Source organism: Rhea pennata, chromosome 9 (genome assembly GCF_028389875.1).
Source record: "Rhea pennata isolate bPtePen1 chromosome 9, bPtePen1.pri, whole genome shotgun sequence".
Lineage (NCBI taxonomy): Eukaryota > Metazoa > Chordata > Aves > Rheiformes > Rheidae > Rhea > Rhea pennata.
In genome coordinates this window covers 16,476,971-16,492,155 of record NC_084671.1, presented here as the reverse complement: position 1 = coordinate 16,492,155, position 15,185 = coordinate 16,476,971, and the positions used below count along the sequence as shown (strand labels likewise).

General features: G+C 40.1%; 1 long non-coding RNA gene across 7 annotated transcripts; it reads left to right on the top strand.

The window, feature by feature from the left end:
• Nucleotides 1–7,620: 7,620 nt before the first annotated feature.
• LOC134144133 (uncharacterized) lies at nt 7,621–13,871 on the top strand. Of its 7 annotated transcripts, XR_009959294.1 has the most exons (5): nt 7,621–7,856; nt 8,193–8,280; nt 10,126–10,342; nt 11,634–11,963; nt 12,723–13,871. It is a non-coding gene; the product is annotated as an uncharacterized LOC134144133 (long non-coding RNA). The 7 variants fall into 7 exon arrangements; XR_009959293.1 differs by lacking the exon at nt 12,723–13,871 and having other exon boundaries at nt 8,221–8,280; nt 10,196–10,342; nt 11,634–12,122; XR_009959290.1 differs by lacking the exon at nt 12,723–13,871 and having other exon boundaries at nt 8,221–8,280; nt 11,634–12,122.
• Nucleotides 13,872–15,185: the final 1,314 nt, after the last annotated feature.

Sequence of the window (15,185 nt, the reverse complement as noted above, 5' to 3'; positions counted from 1 at the left end):
ACATATGGATCATCTTTCAAGGAGGAGGAAAATCATGAGTGTGTGTGTGGAGGGGGGAACCACACACACCCTTCCATTTAAAACATCAAGGATAGTCAAAACCAAGTGCAGAGTTTTAACTCATTTTCTCAGCTAACTAGGGTTTTATTTTTTAAAGAATTATTTTATTAGCATACTTGATCTTTCCATAAAAGCACGTAGAAGTATTTTTTTCCTTAAACCATTCTGATTAACCTCTTAGTGTCCATACTTACATTGTTGGTAACAAATAGAGTAAGCACATCTGAAAAAAAAAAAAAATCTGTATTTTTTTCTGGCAGGGCCAAGACAGCACAACACACACAAAGAACAAAACTATTACGGACTGTATCCAAAAGTGCAAGCCCAACTGTGTTGGTCTAGGAGCCTGACCATTTCCTTATTGAATTGTTTTTTTCATAGAAGTGTAATGCTTGGAATTGTTTTCAGATATGAGTCTGACTCTCAAGGACCCAAAAAGGGCACTGTGGATAAAAAAAAAAAAGAGGGGTTTTGTTTTGAGTCTTTACAGATTGCTAGTTTCTCAAAAATGTCAATCCACAGAGAGTTAATTTTACTAGCTATATGAAATTGTATACCTGCCTCTGGCAAAACTAGTAATAATACACATCCAAACAATTACTTTTCTAATAAAATACTAGAAGGTATCCTTTATATCTCAATTCATCATCTAGTGTGTCCTGTCAGAGCTTTTCTAGTGTATACCAATATAGTTTGGAAACCTCTGGGGAAAGAAAAGCTCACTCATTTCTGCTTTGAGCATTAAAAAGGGACTACAAATATTCTCTGCTTAAGGAACCATGGAATTTGGCAAGAATCCATGCCTTGTTATAGGCTCCAGGCTTTCACTTTCAAAAATGCTTTCAGTTTATATGACTGGGAGAAGAAAGTTTCCAAACTATACGTCTTGTTTGACTTAGCAACGTGTTGTCTCCATGAGACCGCAAAGCACCTGAGTCGAGATCTCTTAACCATACTGTTGAAGTCCACGGAGCACGGACATAAAACCTGAGAGCTCTCTCAACCTGACTGTGAATGAGTTAAGTCCAATAAAAGACATCACATCTAAAAAAACCCCAAACCAACCAAGCAAACAGCCTTCCCCTCAAAGCTTATCTCTCTGGATCATTTTGGTCAATAATATCGCCGTTAACTAGCGCGTGATACCCCAGCACCCCCACCAGAGTCTCTCCAACTCTCGCACAGCACGCAGGTAGCCTGAAACGCCAAGCACCGGCACAAATGGCTTTGCCTAAAGGATACAGCAGAGGTAAGGGGTGAAGAATAGTTTTGTGGTGGTTTCTCTGTCACAGCCTACGGTCGCTCCCCCTTTTCCCTTCCCCAGCCCAGGGACACTGACGACTGGTGCCAATATCAGGGCTTATGCGGCTCTCGGCGCCAGCTCGGCCGCTGCCTGAGGCTCATCCTTCTCCTCTGGCAGCAGATACTGTACTGCAAACTAAGCCCTTGCCTGCTGCACCTCTCTGCAAACAGCCGGTTCAGCTGCTCCTTACAAAGCGGTTAGCCACCAAGTCTTTGCTTTTCTCCATTGCACCGACATGACGCGTGTGTCGCAGTACCAGTAGCGCGCTCTCCGCACACCCGCGGCTGCGCTCAGCGCGCGGAGCGGCCCGCCGAGCCGTTTGCCGTCGGCAGGAGCCCGGTGCCGTTTCCTGTCAGCACCTAACTGGGGCTTGGCGCTTGCAGCCCGTGTGCTTGGCCTAGAGCTTGGAGGTGTGCCCAGCGCCCACACGCTTCGCACTGATCTTCCACAGCGCGGCTCCCAGCCTGCTCTCAGCACACCTTTGCCGACGGGTACACATGCGCCACTGCCTCTGCTGGCTATTTACCTGCTCATGGTCGCTGTTGGATTTTGCTACCTGCCCAGAGAGAGAAATGCTTTATTTTAGCAGTCAACTGAAACCTTGCAAACATCACACGGCCAGGAGCTCAGAAGGTATTGGAGTGCCTCACTCCCAGCAAGCTACCTTCCCAGCCTCTTAGGATCTGGCCTAGCAACCTCATTTTTCACCTCTCCTGAGTCAGGCTTCTCAACCTCCCTCAGGAGCTAGCTCCAGGCTGTGATCAGAATTTATGGAGTCAACAAATTATTGCAGGACGGAAATTCTTTGGGCAGCTACATTTGATATGCTACCTTGACTACTGAAAACCACTTGTATTCATCCCATCATGGCCCACGCTTCCTAAATAACTGAATTTTAGATCAGGATCATGCAATTCATGTTCTCAGCCTACAAACCTTCTTACATAGTCCTGTTGAGTTTTTCTCAACACAACAGTTAATTACAAAATACAGTTTGGGAAGAGAACTACCAAAGTAAACAGAACTGCCTAACACATGAATTTGCCCTGCTGTTCACAACACCGATTTTCATTGGCCACAGGTGACATATGCAATTTAGGGCAATTACAAATTAACCACAAATACAACCTAAATGAAGTCAGCGTGAATGCAGGCCAGCACACCGCTAAATATCTACAGTCTGTATCTCTAAATTAACCAACTCGTTTCAATTCATTAATTCTTAAATTAGTAAACTGTACACCTGTTTTGGCAAAGCCTGTTAGTTTCAGCTGCAGCTCAATGTTGCCCTCCTGTGGGCTGAAAAAAGGTGAAGCTTTTGTGTTTCTTCAAGCATTCTCCATTTTAAGAGAAATCAGAAGAGTGTCACGCTCCTTTCTGTCTGTAACTGCAGATGATAAGTACCTGTGAATCATGTCATCTCGCGTGGCTGCTAGATTTAGACCAGATTTAGTCACTTCTGGCTGATCTAGACCAGCCATAGGAATAAAGATTTGTATCTTGTCAAATTAACCATAATTTATAACACAGTATTTGTGCTGATTTTCTTCTAGCTGAGGGAGGGGAGGTGATACCTGAAGTCGGCTGCAACATCAAGCTACTCGTTCTTTTTCGGCAAGTCTGAACGGCAGGGTGAATTTGTTTTGTTCATTGCCTCCTTTGCCTGACAGTATAGCGTGCCCTAGCATGGGAACCACAATCTTGAGGACCAGCAGTTATAAAAAATTTTTGCTTCTAATTCCATGAAGCCCTCTTGCCTTCACTATAACAGAACTGTCTGGAAAAGCCCTACTATAATATTTGACATGTTTGGCATTCATGAAATTTGGGGCTAAGTCCCTGTTTCTGCACCAGGAGTGAATTTAGAATAGGTCTGAATTGTGAACCATGAATGCATTGGTTTTGGGATAGCATGTATAATTTGGTTAGCAAAGGCCTCATATTTATAAGGTGGTTATCTGCTTGGAAGGCCTACTTCCAGTTAGTCTTCCTTTTCTACCTTCCACTACCCAAGGACAGGATAAAGGGCCAGATTTCCCACTAGCAGGAGGTAAAAGTGGTGACTTGTGAAACAAAGACCACACTTTAGGTCTAGGAAGACAGTAATTGATCTCTTCAGGCTGGAAACAGTAGCCAGAAGTTGAGATGAGAATACCTGGATTGTGTAAGAAAAGACTGTACCTTTTTTCTTGCACATTATGTGCAGTGAGTAGTGAGAGCTGTGAGAAACACAGGGTACCTAAAGGGTTTTTTGTTATTCAAGCTGCTAATTTATTCTTCTCTCTACACCAAAACTGCTAGTGAGTTACTCATACCATGGGCTACACTTTTCTTACAGAACACAGTTGGCAAGACTGAATCTCAGAGACTCCACCAAGACCAAGCACTTGAGGTAGCAGGCAGAAACTACGCTTCACTTCCTCTGATCAGAGCAGTATGTCTCAGGTTTAGGTCAGGGTCGTTTCAAACTTCAGCAAGAGGATAGTCTCACTTCCAGCTTACGAAGAGAGACTATCCTCTTTCTTAAGATCGTGTTCACAGCACTCTGGAGCAAGCCCATGTCAAGTTCAGATCTCTGGGTCTTATTTTCACCAAAGAGGAAATAAACCCATAATATTGTTGCAAACCAGTTAAATCTTTAGGAATTGAGTTTGTCTCCACATGTAGTCAAAGTGAAGCAATAAACTGTGTAATCTTGAAATTGGTAAAAAAAAAAAAAAAAAAAAAAAAAAAAGTCATCTCTAAATTCAAAAATGAACTTTCTGTCTGGCCCCTTCCAATAGGACAGGCCAAACCAAAATCTCCGATCCAAACATAACCTCAAATTGGGGAAGCTGAGGTCACACAATTGCGGCTTGGGTCCATGTCTACCAAGTCAAAGGCTTTCCTCTAAAAAACAGAGCACTAATGCTTGAGTGACAATCCAAATGCAAACAAAAAGAAACACCAAGAAAACATCTGGAAACAATATTGGTAGGAAGAGAACACAGAGACGTGGCCAAGTGCTTAACTGCCAAAGAGGAAAAATATTAATTATAGGGGCTTTTCCCTTTCTACATTCAAAGATCATCAACAGAGCATCTGTGTAGAATAAAGCACTAGCAGAAAAGAGAAAGTACATACGTGGCTAGGGAATGAAGAAAGAAGAAAAAACTGCTAGAAAAGCAACTACGCAGTAGCTAGGGAGAAGGCAGCTGCTTGGCATGCAGTCAGTTAAGACCTACCCAACAAATAGCATAATCAACATTTATATACTTCTGTCCAGTAAAGCTTGTGAGAGCCATCAGTTTACCTTAACAGTCACCAAGTATATATTGAAAGCACAAATTACCATGCACTGGCAAACAAAGTCTAATTTCTGAGATCTCAGTTGCCACAATGAATCTGTTAATTAAGCATCACGATAATTCAAGAAATCAGATTAATGAAAGCCACTGGAAATTTTTACATCAATATGTAGGATACAGTGGCTGCTGAAGAATGGTATTTAAATGAATTCTAGAGACTGTCTGACAGAGAAAAAAATGTTGAAGAGGAGGCAAAATTTTTAAAGAAAGTCCTTGCACTTCCTGAAAAGGTAATTTCTCTAGTGCTTGTTTGTAAAGGCCTGTTTAAAAAAAAAATGGAGCTACAGTCCATGCAGCTTCTTTAGCTTCAACCACACCAGATTCTTATACAAGCATCCGTTAAAAGCAGTCACCAGACAGCAAGAGATGGACAGAGATGCACCACAAATATTTGTGCTGTTCCACCAGGTAGAAAGTGATGGACAGCAAAACAGCAGGGATTTTTGTCTTATAAGAAGAGCTGCCCATCATCAAGAGTGCCAACGACATGGTTCCTGTTTCCCCACTAAGATTACCCTCACCGCCCCCCTGGGGACAGGAGCCCTCTGGCTCGCTGCTGCCCCCCCTCCACCTCCGTCATTGCAGACAGGGTACGTGTGGTCTCTGTCTTCAGGGATAAGGTTGAGGTTCTTCCCCAAGGACTTCCACAAAGGCTGCAAATAAAGCACACAGGAGCCAACACCCCTCACAAAAGTTAGGATACAATGAAATCTGTAGTTCATATGAATAGATTTTAGAAGAGCTAGTTCTGCTGCTGACAGCACTTCTAACCTACTGTCAAATTACATAATGGAGTAGGGGACGAATTACTGCCTCTTTCCAGCTCTATTTGAACTGAGTCTCGTAGGCTTTATTTTTCCTGTGAATCACTTCAGCTCTAGCTCAGTTTTCTAGTGAAAAGCTGTTTCTGTAAGCGCCTTCATCCAAATGACAATTCAAACAAAATATACTGCATGTAGACATTCACTTGTCCTTAATAGCACCTTCCTAGATGGATATATGGTTTCTATACATCTAAGGAGATGAAAACTATGCAAAGATGTGAAGTATTTACAAGGCTAGGTCTGACACGTAAGCAGCTGCTTTATTAGCATGTGTGCAGCTCTTGATTTAGAGGTTTCATTCACTTAGGGCTAGGGAACACCTTTTCTGCATGATGCTATAAATGTTGGCAATGACTAGAAGTAGCAGCACGACATACTCATTGTTACTTCCTGCTCTTGCCTTCTGGGACCAGTAGAGTTGAACAAGTGATATAGGAAGCTGCTCTTCTTGAGTGGTGGAGCAGTCCCTCACGTCCCGACCTGTTCCTTCATTCTTTTAGCAGAGATGGTTGTCAGGGAAAGTCATGCAATGAAAACAAACCTGTATCCTTGGTGACTTTCCACCAGCAGCATGCGTACAGGGAGTCTGCTTTGAATTTCTAAACTTTCCACCAACATGATGAAATCCTGTTCTCTCCAAAACTGCTCCATACTTTCAAAACTATCTGGATTGTCAGTCCTGTATTCAGTCTTGGCCAAAAATGATCTCTTAAGATAAACATAGCATGATTTACCATTCTGAAAGCCTAGCCATGATAGAAGAGTGCTGTAGGATGAACAGGGAGTCCAGTGTTTCATTTGGTGAAGATAAGAATGGTGATATTTGTGCAAGAGTGTTGATACGTGACACAAATGCAGCCAGATATGAAGTCTGTATTTCTAGCAACCTGCTTTCTTTTTAAAGAAACCTATTCTTTCCCCTGTCTCAAATGTCTGTTTTAACTTAACTCAGTAAAAGCAGCCACTTAAGTCCCTGGGTTATTAACAGATACATGCTATATATTGCATTCTTATAGGAAAGAAGGTTCTTTATAGCCCTTTGGTTTCTAGTACATCAAGTCTTTAGAAGGAGCAAAACCATAAATAGCAACCAAAAAAGGAAAAAAAAAAAAGGAAAAAAAAAAAAAAAAAAAAAGACTTACCTGGATAGGGTAATTATTTTAAAAAAATTAACATTTTAAAAGTGCTATTCCTATCTATGCCACAGCTAAAGTTTATCCTGCAGCATGGAAAGGCTCTGTGTGACTCAAAATCCTAAACTGCTAGTTCATACTGATGAGAAAGTTAACTCTAATAAGAAAACAGTTCTACAGTTGTATTCTCTGGTCCATCTCACCAGTAAACTCAAATTCCAATCAAAAAAAAAAATCAATCTGACTTTAGTCACTAAGAAATTGCCTCTTCTCCTGATAATGACTTCCTTTGACAACAAAATTACATTGGAGCAATTGAACTTAGCCAACAGAAAAGTTTGTGAGCTAGAGACTAAAATCTTGGCCCTATCACAGTCAGTGGCTCAAGATTTACTCCAGGGTCCTGTTATTGTTAACAGTGAATATTTATAAAAGATAGCAGCCTAGGCATTTTACAGTTTTAAGATTCAAATGCAAATCATTTTTCCATTTTGACTTCTCTCTATAGCCTACAGACCACATACTTAGCTAAGCCACTCACGCCCCGTCTCCCAGACACTTCAAGCGTACCACATCCACCACACTGAAAATGCAATCAACAACTAATAAACCAGTAACCAAGTTATTTCCTCCATCATGTACAAGCAAATATGTTATTAACATTCAAACAACAGTATAAAAATCTGAACTACACGTAATTTATCAGAATGCCAAACAAGTGCCTAAATCCCACGTGTGTCAAGCAGCGAGGTAAAATGCTCCATGCGGGCTAGACAAGAAAGAAGGGAAGCGCTCCAGTGGCACTGGACTAACTAGAGTTGCTCTTGGCTGCTACAGTCTGGAGATTTTGGCTTCATACCAGAAGACATTTTTAGAAAGGAGCAGAATAGGACTGGGGAGAGATCCCACACTTGACATCAGCTCGTTGGGAAAATTTCTCCTACTCTTTGCTCTGCGAGTTGAGCTGGCCAAGAGCTCTGTCTGGTATTTGAGGTATGTCTCTCCCCACGCTCTCGCCTCCCATCCCACCGCCCCCAGACTCGCCGAAAGCTGCTTTCTGCAGGCTGCTGGGGAGGAGGACGAGTGAGCCACTGACGTTCTCCTGGCTACTGATTCATTCCTCTGGAGGTCCAGGCCAAGACTGCAAAACCAGACTCCTGCAGTCTCTTCCCAGATCTGCTGCCAAACGGTATGAACAAATCAGTTTTTCTGAGCTTCAATTTTCCTGTCTACTTACAAAATACTTTGACGCATTTAGACGAAAGGCTATGTAAGTACTGCTCTGTAAGAAGATACTATTTCATACTTTTAAGTTATACTTTGCAACTATTATCTAAAATGTGGCTATGCATGTGTTTTCCATGCTTACTGGGCATATATAAACACACACTATCCCAAAAGTATATGTATTAAGAAAATCTAGACTTGAATTCTAAAACTGTATCTTAACTGTTGTGTTTGAGTATTTTTGCAGCTATTATCTCTATCCTAATTTTTAATACTAAGACTTTTCCTCTTTAATAAGCATCTGTAAAGTTCTATTTTGACCACAGGATGGCAGGCAGAGTATGATGGCACTATTTCATCGTCACCTTCTACTTTTCATGGAAAAGGTATATACATGAGGCAAGGCATGTTTTCTTTCACTGTCTCTGTTTGCTCATGCTTTTATTAACCAGCTTAAACACTTTGGCCTCCACAACACATTACAGAAGGGAGTTTATAAAATAGACATACCATGGAATTAAACTGAGAAAGGCAATTTTCAAGAAGAAACAGAAATCAGATGTGCCATTTGCAGGCACGGTCCAAAAATAGATCTCATTATTTTATTGTCCATATACAGTGCTATTTTCATTGTGTGAAAATTAAAATTACCATTACTTTTTTATTTAACAAAGCTTTTAAAGCTACTTGCAAGAAATAACCAGCAAATGAATTAAAATAACATGTTACTGTGATGTATTTATTCAGTATATATACCCAAGGTAGCAGAATAAATAGCAAGAAGCTTAGGCAGCCATAAGGTTGTCATGGGAATACCCAGAACTTATTACCAAATTATAAACATTTCTTCTTCCTATTGTTCTTGGTTCAAGTTTAATGAATTTAAAACATTTTTAATAGCCTTCTGCCCCAGCTTCTAGAGAAAGTAAGTAGTAAGCACCATTAAATACTGCAGAGGGCTTTCTTTGAGCTCCATGTGTTTGGACTTTACCAAAGCACAGCGTACTCCAGTTTGCAGAGGGCAGCAGTTTAGTTCAGTTATGATGCTTCTTCATATAATTTTCTGGCCAGCAGATAAATACAAACCTGGCATTGTGCAAACCAGTCAGTTCAGCGTCTGTGCAAGTCTTTCTAGAGTCCTGAACCTATTTACATTTTAAAAAGGTAAAGGGAAGTTTTATTTGGCTTTTGGGTTGAATACATTTATTTCTGAACCAAAGGAGTGATGGAAACAATGAAAGGAACTAGAGTCTGGAGAAGCATACCATGCATAAACTATGCTTCATATTTAAGTACTATTTATGCTGCCAGTGGTATTGGCTTGGTCTTTGGAGTGTTTTCTCTGTTCCTACAACTCTTTACTACAAAGAAAAACATTCATCATTCAAAACTTAGGAGGTTGGGAAGCTAGCTGAAAAGGATGAATATTCTCTTTATCAAGGCTCACTATACTCAGAGGGCTACAAACATGCTGTACTAAAGGCAGGTGGGAATGCAAAAAGCAGCTCTTTATCTGCAACCAGTTTCCAGGAATTTGGAAAAATAAAGCAAATGGTTTAATAGAGTGGTAGACAAGGACTGCAGGCATTTCTGTAACCACTTTACCAGTGGACCACAGGCATTTCAGAAAATACTAGATTCACAAAAGAAATTGTGACAAATTATGGAAAAATGCCATATCTTAATATTGCACTTGCACCAAGAAGCATTCCACCATGTAACACACACAGAAAGTAACATAGTAAAGCCATAAAGTAATGTACTGAATTCATTTAGATGATGATGGCAAGAAAATGTAACAAGAAGCAAACATAAGTTAGCTAAAAAGGAGAGTTAGCTCTGAGAGTTCCTATTAGTTGTCTCATGAATAATTGTCATTTGTTAGCTAAAACGCTGATGAGGTGGCAAATGACAGCACTGTTCATTATAGCCTGGCAACTGGACTGAGAAAAGGCACCATACTTGATATTTTTCATTCATTAATGGTAGAACACGTTATGCAGGGTTGGTCACTGGCTTTACACTTGTTCCACTGGTATGAGGCTAATTTCTTATGTGCGAAGAAAGACTTACTTGATCGCTTGGTGCCATTGCCAAGGGGAGGGGAGGGGGAAGTTTTCTTTCTTCCTGAGTGAAAAGCAAAACTGAAACCCAAACTAACCTTCTTCAGTAGTCTCCTCGAATCTGCAAGCTTCTTTAGCAAGAAATGCTCTTTTTATCTCTTCTTACAGATATAAAAATGAAAAGATAAAAATCCAGTAAAATTCAGTAATACTTGCTATAAAAAATGTTCATGGGCAGATATCCTGTGGAAGACGCTCAAGTCCAAGAAAGCTTCCTGTGTTTTTGTAGCACTCCAAGACAGCATACGACACACAAAATCATCGGTTTGAAGATAACCACTTCAAAAGAGAAAGAGCAGAAGCTGCACTTTTACACATGGGAAAGGTAAAATCCAACCTTTATGTATAAAACGCAACTATACAGTAGTATTATGTACAAATATGATCTATCTTATCTTTTCTTCGCATTTTGGGCTGCATGTACTAAATTTTATAAAAGATGAAGCCCTAGCCCAAGTGAAATCACTGGCTAGACACACCTTGCTTTCAGAAAGCCTCCCCCCGCCCTTATTTCTATTAAGCTCTCATTTTCCAGTTACAAAGTTCCCAGTAATAGTTTGTGCTCTTTCTTGGCCTGCATTAAAGAATTATGGAATCCACATTACTCCAGCATATACTGTTACATTCCCTGCTCTAAGCATCATGCTTTAAGATTTCCTTCTTGGACTGAAAGGGAAAATGATGCCAACCAAATGACAGCCAAGTTTAATATATAAACATTCAGGAACAAGAGAAATCCCTATGCCAATATCCCTAGGTAGAGTCCATCACAGCCTTATGATTCATTTGCTAATTACTAAGCTGGAAAAGGATGGATAAAACCAGGGCCTTACCACTTTTTCCAAACTATCAGATTTAGAAAGAGTTAAAAACAACTTACAGGATTCCCCTCTCCCCACCAGGGAAAACTGTGGAACATTTCCATCACAGGAAACTAGCAGGTACAAAAATGTAATGGTCTGATGCTTAAATTCGTAAAATACCTTCATTTCTGCTACCAAATTTTATGCAGTTTCCACCAATTTTGACTGTTTTGCTTACTTTTTGCAATATACAGCCACAGTTTGCTGACCTGCCGCAGGTTTGTTCATATTTGCCCAACTGACTGCTATTAGAAATGACAAAGAGTACATGGGCACTCTCCCCTAGAGTTTCTTTGTGAAAATGAGGACAGGAATCATTTTTCACTCTTCTGAGACCAATTCTTTTTGTGTGAGTACAGAGTTGCAGTTTTACTTTGCACATATTTCACTCTGTTCTCTAATGAAATCAAATAAATCTCTAAGAGCATTTCCAGCCCAGAACATAACTTTTTCTTACTGTGGATCTCTTTCATCCTCAGTCTTTTATGTGTTGGCTATACTTTGTCAATAGAAATTTCTTTATATGTTCACTCTCAAATTATGTTATTTTACCTACTTATCTCAAAGCATTAGGTTTTCACACCTTGTGTTAACACGTTCATTTCTGTAGTTCTAGTGATGATTTACATCACTCAAACTACATGATCTTCCTTTATTTCCCAAGTAAAAAAAATCCAGTTTAGCAAAACAATCCAAAACAGTGCAATTAAAAAAACGCACACAAAGTAAATTACTGACCTGCCCTCTTCCCAGGGCCTTGCTTCCTCAGGTCCAGTGCCTCTGTGGGGATGTCCATCAAGCGTTGGTGCTACTCTACAATTGCTCTTCTGGGTTGCTGAGAGAGAGAAATGTAGCAGAAACCAAGAGCTCTGGCACTCGACTTCCAAGGTATTAGGCGAAGAAAAGCTTCAGTCTCCCACATACAATGAGAAGGCAGGCTTGAAGCCTAAACTGTAACAGGGAGGTTCTGCATCTTTTGAGATAATAATCTTCTGTTCAGCAACTGCATTATTTGCCCTGAAGATGTAGCTTGGTCAGGAAAAGCAACAGAAGGGTTTCCATCAGCAGATGGAAAGAGCCCAGGTAAACTTAGAATTGTTCTCTTTCTTTTTTTATCTGAACTTTTTTTCTAATTAAAAAGATTTTTGAGGTCTATTTTATAAACATTTTTTTATTTAAATAATGAAAATAAAGCTTTGTAAATAATAAGGCATTATGAAATATTCCCCCCCAAATTGAAAATCAAACATCTTTATCTAAATCAAAGCTGATTTAAATTTTTAAAGAAAACCTTTATTTTCCTTTTGTATGAGAAGAGACTGAAATAGTCCAGAAAAAAATATTTTGAAAAATTTATATAAAATGAATCTTTGTCAGTAAAATATTAATAGGACATCATAATAGGGCATAGTTAATATACTGATATCATTAAAAGCAACACAAATTTAAGAATATGTTCCTTTCCCCAGCTCTTTCTTTAAACTGTAAATTAAGTTTTAATTCCAAACACTGCTATATATTCCAACCTGTCTTCCATTTTAGACCCATCTTAAACTTCACTCCTACATCCAAGTAAAGCAAGATTTTATTTAATATTTTTTGGAAATTCACTCAGATCTCTAGGATTTTTATTAAATCTTCACTCAAACTGTATAGATGTTTTTTCAATAAAAATATTTTCCCACTGAGCATCCATCAGTCTTGTAAGTGTTGGTGAAAGAGGACTTGGCCATCCACAACGATTTATGCAAGTTTAATGAAGTGAAAGGTGGCCTGAGTGAGATTTTCAGTAGACAAAGCCTCCGTACTTACTGACCGCGTTACTATTTTTGTTGGCCTGAGACCTGAAGGACAACAGAGCCGGTGCACGTGGAAACCTCGGGAGCAGACTGTTCTCATTCCAGCTTGCTCCATCATGTTTGCATAGATAAAGGCTAGTCAGGGCTTCTTTCACTTCTGGATGCATTGCAGATATAAAGAGAACTGACTGGATTGCTAATGCAGAAACGTCCCCAACTTTCCCAAACTGAAAGGAAGCAAGAACAGTGCAGCAGCTCCTCCGTTTCCTTGCAAAACATTGCCCAGACTTTGCAATTGCAGAACAGACCACAGAAGCAGTCGCACGTCATCAGGATCTGGTCGCCAGCGATGGCCGTAAGTAGTTGCCTGGGCAGGAGTACAACCACAGGGCCTAATACAACAAAACTGTGCCCAGACAGACAGCCCCCCCAAACACCGCTGGTTCAAGGATGTGAGCTGACTACCCTCAGCGGACTTCTCTCCATGAACTTTGCCATCTGCTCCAGCAAACTTTGAGCATCTGCACCAGGGGGGAAGCGCCCCTGCTTTGAACCTGGCTCCCACTCATCTCATCTGGAGTCTCCTTGTTAATGGCTCTCCCCTCTCCTCCGCTCCAGACTTAACAGGCTCCAGCATATCCCCTCAACCCGTTGTCCTCAATATAAAATAGTGCCATCAGTTTTGCAAGAAGTAAATATGTCGCACTTTAGGTATAAATCTTTTGCAAACTTGATACAAACTTCTAGATACTTGCAGGCAAAGGGCACTTTGAAGCTGTACGCGCAAACTTGCTCTAGCTGAAGTCAGTGAAATTAGCACTTACATCCAGTGGCCTGCATGAACAAAAGCAGCCCGTTTACATCACCATATGAAGTTCTTTGAAGCATGTTTGTCTCTATATTTGTCTATTTTTTTCTAGTAATAGAGAATAACTTATTTGCTGTAGACTTTTATGACAGGTATAAGACCTGTCAGGCATGAGAGCTACATGCAGTATTGTATGCACCAGGAATTCTCAGCTAAGAAGTGGTGAATAGGTTAGAAGCCTGGCCTTATTTTTGAATAGCTATGCTTTATGATATCACACAATTTTGGTTGGACATGTGCATAAAAAGAACCTTTCAGGAAGAATGTCTATAGTCAGGAACCCTTCCCATTCATTTTTTAGTATTATTTTTAAATAAAGTTAAATTTGGCAAATATAAAAATAGACTGTGGTATTTTGACGACATTCCTAAGGCGCTCCACAGGGTTCTGGTCATAAAGTATTTCACATAAGGAGTAGTTCTGATGTCTTAATGGCTGCAAAATTTTCCTCTTCTCTGCAGTAAGACCATTTTTTATGAGCTTCTGCTTCCCAGCATTTGAATGGTGCTATAGCTCCATAATGTGTTTTTGTTCCTTTCAGACAGGAAGTAAATAAAAATGGGACCAACTTGCCAAGAACAGCTCCATTTATTTGCTCAAACAACATTTCAGGAACACCTGCATAGTTGTTTTTGAAACACCCTCATATCTCTATTCCATCTTCCATGTCTGTTTTATCCAACTATAGGTAAATTATACCTATCTAATGATGACACCATTTATCTTACCTTCTTGTTCAATTAAAGAGGATCTCATTTTCCTACTTCTGTCATTTGAACTTCTATTATTTGGAATTAATTCATGAAATTATTCGGAATTAATTCATGAAATTATTCGGAATTAATTCATGAAATGTTCCTATTCTCTGTCAAATTACATTCAGAGAAAAATCAAGCCTTACCTGTGCATCCTTTTGTGCTCTATCATTTTCAGAACAAGAGAAACCCCTTTTTCAAGGCTGAATAGCACAATGAAGAAAACCTTTGCAGAACAAGGCCAAGATAAAACCAGGCTATGGAAAAGATCAAACATGCATTTGTGTGTGCACACACCTACGCACACACACAAAGGTGGGTGAGGAGATGGAGAAAGGTGAATACACCTCACCAAATAAATGCCTTAACAGTGGAATCACTTAGCAGGTACCTGCTCCAAAGGCTGCCAGGGACTCTGCAGGTCCCAATGAAAGGCTCTCCTGGAAGTCTGGGGAGATGCTGCATCCTCCCCTCCTCAGTAACCATATCAATTATGATGAACTTATCAAAAAGTAACCTCTATGTTCTGTATAGAGGCATGTATCAGTCATACCTTCAGTATTTAACTCCTCACTGGCAGTAATGCTAAGGCATAAGAAACGGTTAAATTTTACATTTCAAAAACGTTTTAAAGTAATGGTCCCCTGTCTCTGCCCTCCTTAGTCCTGCCTGAGGATATGCAAAAATAGGCTGCCACCCACACTAATTTTTGTCCCAGTTGGAAAGCTGTCATCTGGCAAACACGAGAGAAGCAAAGGGAATATGGTTTGGATGGAAAGCGACGTGCGCACAAATGCCTGAGTAATGAGAGGATGGACAAAGCAGTCTAAGAGAACAAAACCGTTCATACCTCAAATGGCCAAAGTGCTCTCAGGCTGATTAA